Source organism: Piliocolobus tephrosceles, chromosome 2, assembly GCF_002776525.5.
Source record: "Piliocolobus tephrosceles isolate RC106 chromosome 2, ASM277652v3, whole genome shotgun sequence".
Taxonomy (NCBI): domain Eukaryota; kingdom Metazoa; phylum Chordata; class Mammalia; order Primates; family Cercopithecidae; genus Piliocolobus; species Piliocolobus tephrosceles.
In genome coordinates, this window is record NC_045435.1 from 152,924,663 (window position 1) to 152,940,029 (window position 15,367).

Here is a 15,367-nt window from a genome sequence, read left to right on the forward strand (position 1 = left end):
CAGGTGATTTCTGCATTTTCAACTGAGGTACTGGGTTCATCTCACTAGGGAGTGCCAGACAATCGGTGCTGGCCAACTGCTGCAGCCCGACCAGCCAGAGCTGAAGCAGGGCGAGGCATCGCCTCACCTGGGAAGCGCAAGGGGGAAGGGAATCCCTTTTCCTAGCCAGGGGAACTGAGACACACAACACCTGGAAAATCGGGTAACTCCCACCCCAATACTGCGCTTTACCAAGGGTCTTAGCAAACGGGCACACCAGGAGATTATATCCCACACCAGGCCAGGAGGGTCCCATGCCCGCCCACGGAGCCTCCCTCATTGCTAGCACAGCAGTCTGCGATCTAACTGCAAGGCAGCAGCGAGGCTCCATTGCTGAGGCTTAAGCAGGTAAACAAAGCCACTGGGAAGCTTGAACTGGGTGGAGCTCACAGCAGCTCAAGAGGGCCTGCCTGTCTCTGTAGACTCCACCTCTGGGGACAGGGCACAGCTAAACAACAACAACAACAAAAGCAGCAGAAACCTCTGCAGACACAAATGATTCTGTCTGACAGCTTTGAAGAGAGCAGTGGATCTCCCAACATAGAAGTTGAGATCTGAGAATGGACATACTGCCTGCTCAAGTGGGTCCCTGACCCCTGAGTAGCCTAACTGGGAGACATCCCCCACTAGGGGCAGTCTGACACCCCACACCTCGCAGGGTGGAGTACACCCCTGAGAGGAAGCTTCCAAAGTAAGAATCAGACAGGTACACTCGCTGTTCAGCAATATTCTATCTTCTGCAGCCTCTGCTGCTGATAGCCAGGCAAACAGACTCTAGAGTGGACCTCAAACAATCTCCAACAGACCTACAGCTGAGGGTCCTGACTGTTAGAAGGAAAACTAACAAACAGGAAGGACACCCACACCAAAACTCCATCAGTACATCACCATCATCAAAGACCAGAGGCAGATAAAACCACAAAGATGGGGAAAAAGCAGGGCAGAAAAGCTGGAAATTCAAAAAATAAGAGCGCATCTCCTCCTGCAAAGGAGCACAGCCCATCGCCAGCAACGGATCAAAGCTTGTCAGAGAATGATTTTGATGAGATGAGAGAAGAAGGCTTCAGTCCATCAAACCTCTCAGAGCTAAAGGAGGAATTACGTACCCAGCGCAAAGAAACTAAAAATCTTGAAAAAAAAGTGGAAGAATTGACAGCTAGACTAATTAATGCAGAGAAGGTCATAAACGAAATGACAGAGGTGAAAACCATGACACGAGAAATACGTGACAAATGCACAAGCTTCAGTAACCGACTCGATCAACTGGAAGAAAGAGTATCAGCGATTGAGGATCAAATGAATGAAATGAAGCGAGAAGAGAAACCAAAAGAAAAAAGAAGAAAAAGAAATGAACAAAGCCTGCAAGAAGTATGGGATTATGTAAAAAGACCAAATCTACGTCTGATTGGGGTGCCTGAAAGTGAGGGGGAAAATGGAACCAAATTGGAAAACACTCTACAGGATATCATCCAGGAGAACTTCCCCAACCTAGCAGGGCAGGCCAACATTCAAATTCAGGAAATACAGAGAACGCCACAAAGATACTCCTCCAGAAGAGCAACTCCAAGACACATAATTGCCAGATTCACCAAAGTTGAAATGAAGGAAAAAATCTTAAGGGCAGCCAGAGAGAAAGGTCGGGTTACCCACAAAGGGAAGCCCATCAGACTGACAGCAGATCTCTCGGCAGAAACTCTACAAGCCAGAAGAGAGTGGGGGCCAATATTCAACGTTCTTAAAGAAAAGAATTTTAAACCCAGAATTTCATATCCAGCCAAACTAAGTTTCATAAGTGAAGGAGAAATAAAATTCTTTACAGATAAGCAAATGCTTAGAGATTTTGTCACCACCAGGCCTGCCTTACAAGAGACCCTGAAGGAAGCCCTAAACATGGAAAGGAACAACCGGTACCAGCCACTGCAAAAACATGCCAAAATGTAAAGACCATCGAGCCTAGGAAGAAACTGCATCAACTAATGAGCAAAATAACCAGTTAATATCATAATGGCAGGATCAAGTTCACACATAACAATATTAACCTTAAATGTAAATGGACTAAATGCTCCAATTAAAAGACACAGACTGGCAAACTGGATAAAGAGTCAAGACCCATCAGTCTGCTGTCTTCAGGAGACCCATCTCACATGCAGAGACATACATAGGCTCAAAATAAAAGGATGGAGGAAGATCTACCAAGCAAATGGAGAACAAAAAAAAGCAGGGGTTGCAATCCTAGTCTCTGATAAAACAGACTTTAAACCATCAAAGATCAAAAGAGACAAAGAAGGCCATTACATAATGGTAAAGGGATCAATTCAACAGGAAGAGCTAACTATCCTAAATATATATGCACCCAATACAGGAGCACCCAGATTCATAAAGCAAGTCCTTAGAGACTTACAAAGAGACTTAGACTCCCATACAATAATAATGGGAGACTTCAACACTCCACTGTCAACATTAGACAGATCAACGAGACAGAAAGTTAACAAGGATATCCAGGAATTGAACTCATCTCTGCACCAAGCGGACCTAATAGACATCTATAGAACTCTCCACCCCAAGTCAACAGAATATACATTCTTCTCAGCACCACATCACACTTATTCCAAAATTGACCACATAATTGGAAGTAAAGCACTCCTCAGCAAATGTAAGAACAGAAATTATAACAAACTGTCTCTCTGACCACAGTGCAATCAAACTAGAACTCAGGACTAAGAAATTCAATCAAAACCGCTCAACTACATGGAAACTGAACAACCTGCTCCTGAATGACTACTGGGTACATAACGAAATGAAAGCAGAAATAAAGATGTTCTTTGAATCCAATGAGAACAAAGATACAACATACCAGAATCTCTGGGACACATTTAAAGCAGTATGTAGAGGGAAATTTATAGCACTAAGTGCCCACAAGAGAAAGCAGGAAAGATCTAAAATTGACACTCTAACATCACAATTAAAAGAACTAGAGAGGCAAGAGCAAACACATTCAAAAGCTAGCAGAAGGCAAGAAATAACTAAGATCAGAGCAGAACTGAAGGAGATAGAGACACAAAAAACCCTCCAAAAAATCAATGAATCCAGGAGTTGGTTTTTTGAAAAGATCAACAAAATTGACAGACCGCTAGCAAGATTAATAAAGAAGAAAAGAGAGAGGAATCAAATAGACGCAATAAAAAATGATAAAGGGGATATCACCACCGACCCCACAGAAATACAAACTACCATCAGAGAATACTATAAACACCTCTACGCAAATCAACTAGAAAATCTAGAAGAAATGGATAATTTCCTGGACGCGTACACTCTTCCAAGACTAAACCAGGAAGAAGTTGAATCCCTGAATAGACCAATAGCAGCCTCTGAAATTGAGGCAACAATTAATAGCCTGCCCACCAAAAAAAGCCCAGGACCAGATGGATTCACAGCTGAATTCTACCAGAGGTACAAGGAGGAGCTGGTACCATTCCTTCTGAAACTATTCCAATCAATAGAAAAAGAGGGAATCCTCCCTAACTCATTTTATGAGGCCAGCATCATCCTGATACCAAAGCCTGGCAGAGACACAACAAAAAAAGAGAATTTTAGACCAATCTCCCTGATGAACATCGATGCAAAAATCCTCAATAAAATCCTGGCAAACCGGATTCAGCAGCACATCAAAAAGCTTATCCACCATGATCAAGTGGGCTTCATCCCTGGGATGCAAAGCTGGTTCAACATTCGCAAATCAATCAACGTAATCCAGCATATCAACAGAACCAAAGACAAGAACCACATGATTATCTCAATAGATGCAGAAAAGGCTTTTGACAAAATTCCACAGCCCTTCATGCTAAAAACGCTCAACAAATTCGGTATTGATGGAACGTACCTCAAAATAATAAGAGCTATTTATGACAAACCCACAGCTAATATCATACTGAATGGGCAAAAACTGGAAAAGTTCCCTTTGAAAACTGGCACAAGACAGGGATGCCCTCTCTCACCACTCCTATTCAACATAGTGTTGGAAGTTCTGGCTAGGGCAATCAGGCAAGAGAAAGAAATCAAGGGTATTCAGTTAGGAAAAGAGGAAGTCAAATTGTCCCTGTTTGCAGATGACATGATTGTGTATTTAGAAAACCCCATCGTCTCAGCCCAAAATCTTCTTAAGCTGATAAGCAACTTCAGCAAAGTCTCAGGATACAAAATTAATGTGCAAAAATCACAAGCATTCTTATACACCAGTAACAGACAAGCAGAGAGCCAAATCAGGAATGAACTTCCATTCACAATTGCTTCAAAGAGAATAAAATACCTAGGAATCCAACTTACAAGGGATGTAAAGGACCTCTTCAAGGAGAACTACAAACCACTGCTCAGTGAAATCAAAGAGGACACAAACAAATGGAAGAACATACCATGCTCATGGATAGGCAGAATCAATATTGTGAAAATGGCCATACTGCCCAAGGTAATTTATAGATTCAATGCCATCCCCATCAAGCTACCAATGAGTTTCTTCACCGAATTGGAAAAAACTGCTTTAAAGTTCATATGGAACCAAAAAAGAGCCCGTATTGCCAAGACAATCCTAAGTCAAAAGGACAAAGCCGGAGGCGTCACGCTACCTGACTTCAAACTATACTACAAGGCTACAGTAACCAAAACAGCATGGTACTGGTACCAAAACAGAGATATAGACCAATGGAACAGAACGGAGCCTTCAGAAATAATGCCACACATCTACAACCATCTGATATTTGACAAACCTGAGAAAAACAAGAAATGGGGAAAGGATTCCCTATTTAATAAATGGTGCTGGGAAAATTAGCTAGCCATAAGTAGAAAGCTGAAACTGGATCCTTTCCTTACTCCTTATACGAAGATTAATTCAAGATGGATTAGAGACTTAAATGTTAGACCTAATACCATAAAAACCCTAGAAGAAAATCTAGGTAGTACCATTCAGGACATAGGCACGGGCAAGGACTTCATGTCTAAAACACCAAAAGCAACGGCAGCAAAAGCCAAAATTGACAAATGGGATCTCATTAAACTAAAGAGCTTCTGCACAGCAAAAGAAACTACCATCAGAGTGAACAGGCAACCTACAGAATGGGAGAAAATTTTTGCAATCTACTCATCTGACAAAGGGCTCATTTCCAGAATCTACAAAGAACTCAAACAAATATACAAGAAAAAAACAAACAAGCCCATCAAAAAGTGGGCAAAGGATATGAACAGACATTTCTCAAAAGAAGACATTCATACAGCCAACAGACACATGAAAAAATGCTCATCATCACTGGCCATCAGAGAAATGCAAATCAAAACCACAATGAGATACCATCTCACACCAGTTAGAATGGCAATCATTAAAAAATCAGGAAACAACAGGTGTTGGAGAGGATGTGAAGAAATAGGAACACTTTTACACTGTTGGTGGGATTGTAAACTAGTTCAACCATTATGGAAAACAGTATGGCGATTCCTCAAGGATCTAGAACTAGATGTACCATATGACCCAGCCATCCCACTACTGGGTATATACCCAAAGGATTATAAATTATGCTACTACAAAGACACATGCACACGTATGTTTATTGCGGCACTATTCACAATAGCAAAGACTTGGAATCAACCCAAATGTCCATCAGTGACAGACTGGATTAAGAAAATGTGGCACATATACACCATGGAATACTATGCAGCCATAAAAAAGGATGAGTTTGCGTCCTTTGTAGAGACATGGATGCAGCTGGAAACCATCATTCTTAGCAAATTATCACAAGAAGAGAAAACCAAACACCGCATGTTCTCACTCATAGGTGGGAACTGAACAATGAGCTCACTTGGACTCGGGAAGGGGAACATCACACACTGGGGCCTATCATGGGGAGGGGGGAGGGGGGAGGGATTGCATTGGGGAGTTATACCTGATATAAATGATGAATTGATGGGTGCTGACGAGTTGATGGGTGCAGCACACCAACATGGCACATGTATACATATGTAACCTGCACGTTATGCACATGTACCCTAGAACTTAAAGTATAATAATAAAAAAAAAAAAAAAAAAAAAAAGTTAACAATGACTACACATTGAGCAATCAGAATGGATGTTGATTTCAATTAGTATGGTCAATCCAGTCTGACAATTTTTAAGGACTTTCAAATGGTTAAATAAGTATGGAAATAGATTGACTGTTAATATGATTATTAATACAGTATAAATGAGGTAGGTACATTTAGGAAGAATATTTGAGCTATCAATTGTTTTTAAAATTTAAGAAACAATACTAGGCAGAATAATAGAGATTATATAATAATAGTAAACTTGTATAATTGTTTTGTGCAGGTTTAACAACTTACCACCAAAACAATTTTGTTGGAGCACAGCCATGCAGGGCAAATTTATCCATTAGGCACAGTTTTTTAGAAGTCTATGACATGTTTAATTTAAAAAAATTAGAAGAAAAATGATTATGTAGGTCAAAAATTGTTTAATTTTTTTCTCACACAAGGAAAAAAATGTAATTTTTAGGACTCATAAGTCTATTAAATTTTGCCTAAAACAGAAATAAATTAAATTGTAAAGTACTTAAAGTTATATTAAAAATAATTTTTAATTTGTTGTATTATGGTGAGAGAATCCTATAAATCAAAAGTGTATGGGACCCACAGCAAAAATAATTTTTAATTCATTTTATTATGAGAGGATCCCATAAGGCAAAAGTGTGTAGGACCCGCAGAAGTCATAGGTGGTTCTGCAGTCACGCTTGTTTTTTTACATATTTTCTGTGGCTGCTTTTGCAAGGGCAAAATTGAGTAGTATATTTTGTCCTGGAGACCGTCTGGCCTACAAAGCCTGAAATACTTACTTACTTTTTCTTCACAGAAAAGTTTAGCTTAGTGTATTAGCACTCATGATATTATAGAAAGTTATCTTGATGAACTGGATTTTATTTTTAGTTATTTACTTCCACCTAGACCGTTAATTTTCAAGAAAAGGTTCTGCTTTTAAAGTGTTCACAATTCATGACCATTTGTTATGGGGAAATGTCAATTACATCAGCTCAAAATTTTGAGACAAGGAAAATTACCAAATAACCAATATTTATATTAAATCATTTGCATACCAAACACCAGAAAGAGTATGAAGAGAATGAAGAAAAACATGAAGTTTTACGGGAAAAATCCCCAATAGGTCTCCAAATAACGTGCTTTTCCTAGACATCAGCTGCAAATGAGCATCTGCTTAGTGTGGCATTAGTGTAATGCAGTGGTTTCAAGAACAATCCAGCAGGTACGTGTGCTGAGAATATTGTTCCTGTACTCTAATGCCAATTTTTAATAATTTCATATTAAATTTTTAATAAAATGATAATAATTTACACATTGGGGTAAAACTTCTGATTTGTTCTTGGATTCTTCAAATTCATATTATGAGGGAGATATTTAAGCTTAGGCCTGTTTTGATCATATATTTATTTAAGGTGCAGACAGCATTCAATTAATGTAGATTATGATTCATTTATGCATAGGGAAACCTTCTGGAAGAATACATCCAGCCAGTAGGAGTTTTATTATGTCTCTAGGGAATGGGAATATGTATCATTTGTGGTGAAAGTAGTCCATGCAGCCACAAAGGCAAAGATTGTTACTGACATTGATTAACATTGCTTGCTCCCTGGGGATAATAAAGCAGGCCAAGTTTGTTTTGTTATTATTTTTAAAGGCTCTGTGTACCACTTTATTGCTAGTGCAGACTACTACCACAGCCCTTCCTTCGTTATACCATTCTTATGATAAAATAATTCATCATCCAAACTGTGCACTTAACGAAGTTAACCCTTTTGAAATATAATTTATATGTAATATAATGCATCCATTTTAAATGTACTGTTAGAACTGTTTGGCAAATGTATATTTCCATGTAACCACAATCAGTATAGAGAGCATTTCCCTAATCCCAAAAGGTCTCTCATGCCCAGACTGAGGTTCTATTTAAGTTCATAGCAAAATTGAGCAACAAGTACAAAGTTCCTATATGCCCCCCTACCCCAAACACATGAGGCCTCCACTGCTATCAATATCCTGCACCAATGTGGTACATTTATTACAATCGATGAACCTATATTGACACATTGTTGTCATCGAAAGTCCAAAGTTTATCTTAGGCTTCACTCTTGGGAAAGTACATTTGATGAATTTTGACAAATGTGTAATGACATGTATCCATTATGATAGAATCAGACAGAATAGTTTTTTAAAATCCTCTGTGCTCCACCTGTTCATCCCTCCATACCTCCTAACAGCCACAGATCTTTTTACTGTCTTTATAGTTTTACCATTTCTAGAATGTCATATAGTTGTGAAAATACAATATACAGGCTTTTCAGATTGGCTCCTTTCATTTATTAATGTGCGTTTAAGTTTCGTGTCTTTTAGTGGCTTGATAGTGTATTTCATTTTAGTCCAAAATAATCTATTGGCCTGAATTACCACAGTTTATCCGTTCACCAACTAAAAGGCGTATTGTTTGCTTCCAAGTTTTGGCAATTATAAATAAGGCTGAACATCCACGTGTAGTTTTTTGTATGGACATAAGTTTTCAACCCATTTGGGTAAATACCAAGAAGCACAACTACTGGATGTTATGGGATGAATATGTTTAGTTTTGTAAGAAACTATCAAATTGTCTTCCAAAGCAGCTGTGCCATTTTGCATTCATCCCTGTCAGCAGTGAATGAGAGTTCCTGTTGTTTCACATTCTTGTCAGCATTTGGTATTATCAGTGTTTTGGATTTTCACCATACTAATGGGTGTGTAGTAGCATCTTACTCTTTTAATTTGCAATTCCGTAATGCCATATGATGCTAGCCATCTTTTCATATGCTTATCAGCCATCCGTATGTCTTCTTTGATGAGAAGTCTGTTCAGATATTTTACCCAGTTTAAAATTGGTTTGTTTGTTTTCTTATTCTTGAGTTTTCAGAGTTCTTTGTATATTTTGGATAATAGTCTTTTATCAGATACGTCTTTTGCAAACCTTTCCTCCCCCCACCAATCTGTGGCTTGTTTTCTCATTTTGCTGACAGTGCCCTTCATAAAGCATGGCATTTTAATGTTAATGAAGTGCAGTTCATTAATTTTTTTTTTCATGGATCTTGTCTTTGGGGTTGTATTTCACAAGTCATTGCCAAACCCGATGTCATCTAGATTTTCTCCTATGTTATATTCTAGGAGCTTATGGTTTTGCATTTTGCATTTAGGTCTGTGACCAATTTAGAGATAATTTTGGGGAAGGGCATAAGGTTCCCCCCCCCCCCCCCCCCCCCCCCCCCCCCCCTCTCTCTATATATATATATATATTTATATATATTTTTTTTTTTTTGCATGTGGATGTCTGGTTGTTTCAGCACTGTTTGTTGAAAAAACTGTCTTTGCTCCATTGTATTGCATTTGCTCCTTTGTCAAAGACCAGTTGAGTATTTGTGCAGGTCTATTTCTGGGCTTTCCAGTCTATTCCATTGATTTGTCTGTTCTTTCACCGGTATTACACTGTCTTGATTACTGTAGCTTTACAGAAGGTCTTGAAATGAGGAAGTGTCAGTCTTCCAACTTTGTTCTCCTTCAAAATTGTATTGGTTATTCTGAGTCTTTTGCCTCATCATATAAACTTTAGAATCAGTTTGTCAATATCAAAATAACTTGCTGACTTTGATTGGGATTGTGTTAAATCTATAGATCAATTTGGGAAGAACTCACATCTTGACAGTACTGAGTCTTTCTATCCATGAACACAGAATATCTCTCCTTTTATTTAATTCTTCTTTGATTTCTTTATTAGAGTTTTATAGTTTTCCTCATATAGATTTCAGACATTTTATTATATTTTTAACTAAGTATTTCATTTTGGGGGGTGCTAATGTAAACAGTATTGTGTTTTACATTTCAACTTCCAATTGTTTATTACTAGTATACAGGAAAGCAACTGGATTTTGTATCCTGCATCCTTGTTCTAATCACTTATCATCCCAAGAATTTTTTGTTTATTCTCTGAAATTTTCTACAACCATGTCATCTTCAAGCAAAGATAGTTTTATTTTTTCCTTCCAAATCTATATACATTTTCTTTCTTTCTTTGTCTTATTGCATTAGTTTGGACTTCCAATATAAAGTTAAAAAGGAGTAATAAAAGAGGATGTATTTACATTGTTTCTGATCTTGGCAGGAAAGTTTCTAGCTTCTCATCATTATAGCGTTAGCTGTAGCTTTTTTGTAGATTTTCTTTATCAAGTTAAAAAGGTTTCCCTTTATTTCTGGATGACTGAGGGTTTTTAATAATGAATAGGTTTTGGATTTTGTCAAATCCTCTTTTTCCCTCTATTGATATGATTATGTAACTTTTCTTCTTTAGCCTGTTGATATGATGGATTTGTAAATTGATTTTTAATTGACAAGCCAACTTTACATACCTGGAATAAATCCCACTTGGTCATGATATATAATTTTTAATACATTGTTGGATTTGATTTGCTAATATTTTGTTGATGATTTTTGCATCTGTGTTCATGAAATATATTGGTCTGTAGTTTTCTTTTCTTGTGATGTCTTTGGTTTTTGGTGTTAGGGTAATGCTGGCCTCTCTCAATCAATTAGAAATATTCTTTCTGCTTCTACCTTCTGAAAGAAATTGTTTAGAATTGGTATAATTTCCTCTTTAAATGTTTGGTAGTGCTTACCATTGAACCCATCTGGGCCTATTGTTTTCTGTTTTGGAAGGTTATTAATTACTGATTTGATTTCTTGTGTGAGTTCTGTCAGATTGTGTCTTCATGGAGTTGTTCCATTTCATCTAGGTTATTAATTTTGTGGGCATAGAGTTGTTCATAGTATTTTTATTATCATTTTAATGTCCATGGGACTTATAGTGATGTTTTGTCTTTCATTTCTGATGTTAATAATTTATGTTCTCTGTTTTTTTAAATTAGCTTGGCTAGAGGCTTATCAACTTTATCATGTTTTCAAAGAACTAGCTTTTAGTTTCATTGATTTTTCTCTATTAATTTTCTGTTTTCAATTTTATTGATTGCTCCTCTAAATTTTATCATTTCTTTTGTTCTGCTTATTTTAAATTTAATTTGTTCTTTTTCTCATTCCCTAAGATGGAAGCTTGGATTATTCATTTTATATTTTTCTTCTATTCTAACATATGCATTAAATGGTATAAATTTTTCTCTAACTACTTCTTTTGCTGCATCTCACAAATTTTGATAACTTGTCATTTCATTTTCATTTAGTTCAAAATATTTTTAAATTTCTCATGAGATTTCTTAGACCCAGGTGTTATTTAAAACTGTGTTATTTAATCTCTTAAGTATTTTGGGATTTTCCAGCTATCTTTCTGTTTTTTGTTTTTAGCTTAATTCCATGTGGTCTGAGAGCAGACATTGTATGATTTCCTTTAAGTTTGTTATCTTGTGTTTTATGGTCTATTTTGGTAAATTGAGAAGAATATGTTATTCTGCTGTTGTTGGAAGAAATGGTCTATAGATGTTCATTGCATTCAGTCAATTGGTGGTGTTGCTGAGTTCAACTATATCCTTACTGATTTTCTCCCTGTTAGATCTGTCTGTTTCTGATGGAGGATGTTGAAGCCTTCAACTATCATAGTGGATTCATCTATTTTTCCTTGAAATTCTATCAATGTTTGCCTCATATATTTTGGTACATTGTTGCTAGGTGGAAACATCTTAAGGATTGCTATATCTTCTTGGAGAATTGACTTCATCATTTTCTAATGCCCTTCTTTATCTCTGATAACTTTCCTTGCTCTGAAGTTTTCTCTGAAATTAATATGGTTACGGCTGCTTTCTTTTAATTAGTATTGGCATGGTATATCTTTCTCTATCCAATTTCTTTTAATCTACATTTATCTATATTTAAACAGGGTTCCTTGAAGAGAACATATATTCAATTTGTTTCAGTTTCTGACAATCTCTTTTAGTTGTGCATTTAAACCATTAAAGTGATTATTGATACAGATGCATTAATATCTACCATATTTGTTACTAGATTCTATTTGTTGCCTTTGTTTTTTGTTCCAATTTTGTCTTCTACTCTTTTCTGTTTTTTGTGGTTTTAGTTGAGCATTTTAGGATTCAATTCTCTCTCCTTATTTAGCGTATCAGTTATACTTCATTCTTTAGTGGTTGCTCTAGAGTTTGCATTTATAACTAATCCAAGTATACTTTCAAATATCACTATACTGCTTCACAGGTAGTGCAAATAACTTACAATAACAAAATAATTCAAATTCCTCCTTCCTTATCCTGTAAATAGGACTTTAATCATGTAGTGGTAGATGTAGTGGTAAGGTATGCAGTGAGAAGAAGCATTCTATAGTTCTCTGATTAGGTTTCATTCCTTTAGTGAACCTGTGTTGCTGAGCTATGAACTTTACAAATGCCTCTCATTCTGCCTTCCGTCACTCTTGGGAGGGACAAGATGGTGTAATGGGGACTAGAGTTGGGTATTTCGTTTCATCTAGGCCAGTTAGATTCTGATAAAACCCCAGCAGGTTGAGTTCTGGTAAAATAGTTTCTCTTGAGAACATGCCTTGTTAAGAAGAACAGCATGCTGTGGTGTATTTAAAAATAGTTCCTATTCCCCTCACTCTGCTGAATAATGAGGAATTTTTTCTTTTATCTTTACTGCAAGAGTTTGATGGAGCTCCTTGAGGTAAAACTTAATGAAAGTGTGGGTGCCTCTTTAGCAATTGCTTTTCTGGAATTTTTAACTACTAGATGTGTCCACATTGAACTTCCAGCCATTTGTCAATTACACTTCAAGTTTTCCTACCGGAGCACTGGTTCCTGCAAAGGTTTCAGCTCATGAATTTCTGTTCCAATAAATTGTACTTGTGATTTTCCATATCCTCCTGACTATCTCTTTAATTTTGGGGCAGGGGCTTTCCCTGTGACAAAGAAAAATTATTAATTTTCAGTTTGCTTAGTTTTTTACTTGTTTTTAGGATGGAGTGACAACTTAGGTCCAAGCTACATCATAGCAAACTGGAAACCATAGTCCCAGGGCAATTTAAAGAGATAACTAAGGTGCTATTAATCGTTGCACTGGGACCACAGTCATAAATTGGCACTGTCCTGGGAAGCCACATATGCTATTTGTGATTTTTTTCTCAAATTTTTGTTTGTTTTACTCCAGAAAAATAATTTCTAATTTAAGAATGAACCAAAAATATCCTCAACCCCACATCTTAGAAATAAATGCATATGACGTTTTTAAAAATTGGGATCATACTCTGCATAACCATTTCTGCATTTTCCCCAACCTACGATATCTTTTAAGTTTAGCAAGCATTTACTTGATTTGCATTGTATTAGGACAACCCCAAAGTAGAAGAAAACATGGTCTCTTCTCTCAGAAGTTTCAGTGGAGATAGCACTACCAAACATATACACATGAATAAACAGTACAGCTAAATACAGTATACATCTTAGCTATTAAAAACTCGTGATGTAGACTGAGTGTTTGGGGCAGATGGGAACATGGAGGATTAGATACAGACTGCAGTAGTCAGGGAGCAGGCAGGTCTAGTTCTGAAGTATAATTAGGATTTGAATTTGCACTTAAGAAAAGCACAAATTCCTTCAGCCTTGAAGCAGAGGGAAAAACGATGTGGATACTATGGTGCTTGGTCAGATGCAAAGGGAATAGGAATTTAAGATCTCTCCAGTGAGTCTAGTTCTGCAAAGTTGCAGCAGGAAAGAACCATCACAGAGGCCCTAATCTTGAATATCCCAGCAGGTCTGGTATCCAGGCATTTTCAAAGGTTGTCAATTGAATTCTGGTCAGGATTCTTTTTGCTCCTGTATTAGTAAAACCCTACTCAAACCAGCTCAAACACAAAATAGAATTTATTGACTGAGACACCTGAAAAGTCCAGGGATTGATCAGGCTGATCAAGCTGCTCAGTTGACATCATCAAAGATACATCTCTCTTGATCTTGGGATTCTTCTTCATGGTGGCAAAACCTGTATATTGGCTGAGGCTCTCTGACTTTGATGGTGTAGGTGAAGTGCTCATTGTTGGATCAATCACAGTGACTGTAGCAATGCTGGTCTAAGCCAGGTATACTTTCCTGGAGTAGGAGTGAGGTCAAGATTTCAGCAACTACATGGTTTGAAAGTGGGGAAAGAGAATCCTCAGAAGAAGTAATGAAAGTTGGGCAGACAAAATCAACAGATGTCTCCTTTAAGATGTTTCCTTTAAGATGTTTTATATACATGGTCTCATATAAACTTCTCAACAACACGATGTTATAGCTATTATTTACCACAACTTGCAGAAAAAGACATTGAGGCCCAGATTTTCTCTCTGGGACTATACCTCTGTGTTTTCTATAGAGAGCTTGCTTAGACCATTCAGGATGGCCTAACTTAGTGGTCCTCAACCTTGGCTGCACATTGGAATCACCAGGAGTGTTTAAAAAAAATCCATGTTCAGACCATGCCCCTGACCAATTGAGTCAGAAACTCTGGGAGTGGAACCTGGCATCAGTATTTTTAATAGCTCTCTAGTGTGCAGCCAAAATTGAGAATCACCAGCCCACAGCCTGTTCTTTCTTAAGAAAGTAATAATGAGAAGAGCAAGCCAAGCCACGTTTTGTTTTCTCAGCCACAACACTAATAATGAGGCACACAACCAGACAGCCAAAGGATCGTAGAGCAGGAAAGCAGGCTACCGAAACTGTGGATAGCAATGCTGCTCATGTGGGGTCTTCATGATTTAGAGGGTGGCTGTGGTCCAATGTCATTTATTTCCATGTGAATATAATGGCCCTATGATGTTTTGGCAAATAGAAGGATTAGTAATGTAAGCAAGACATTCTTCTCTCTAGAGATGTTTATTTTTTGAAATCTGGTGTATAAGAAGCTTATGGGTTGGATACTTGAACAATAATTAAGAATACTTGAAACAAAATTCTGATGCCTGGGCTCTGATAGAGGGGGCTTCTGTATATATCAGTGTGATTTTTGCCAATGCTCTTGCAAGAAGGGTGATGTCTCGCCCTTCTGAGAGGCCTGGACCTTGTAGGGCTGGACCTGCTCACTCATTTTATGCCTTTGGTTGAACCCATGTTCCCAAATGGCCTATACTCTAATTTACAAAATGAGATCATTTTATAGCTCAAGTCCAACCCTCTTGTTTTATAGATCATGGAAACAAGTCTCAGAGAGGAGCTCATGGTTTGAATTATAAGTTCTGATTCCTTGATATTCTTTCCACAATGCCTGATCAAAGTTGTAG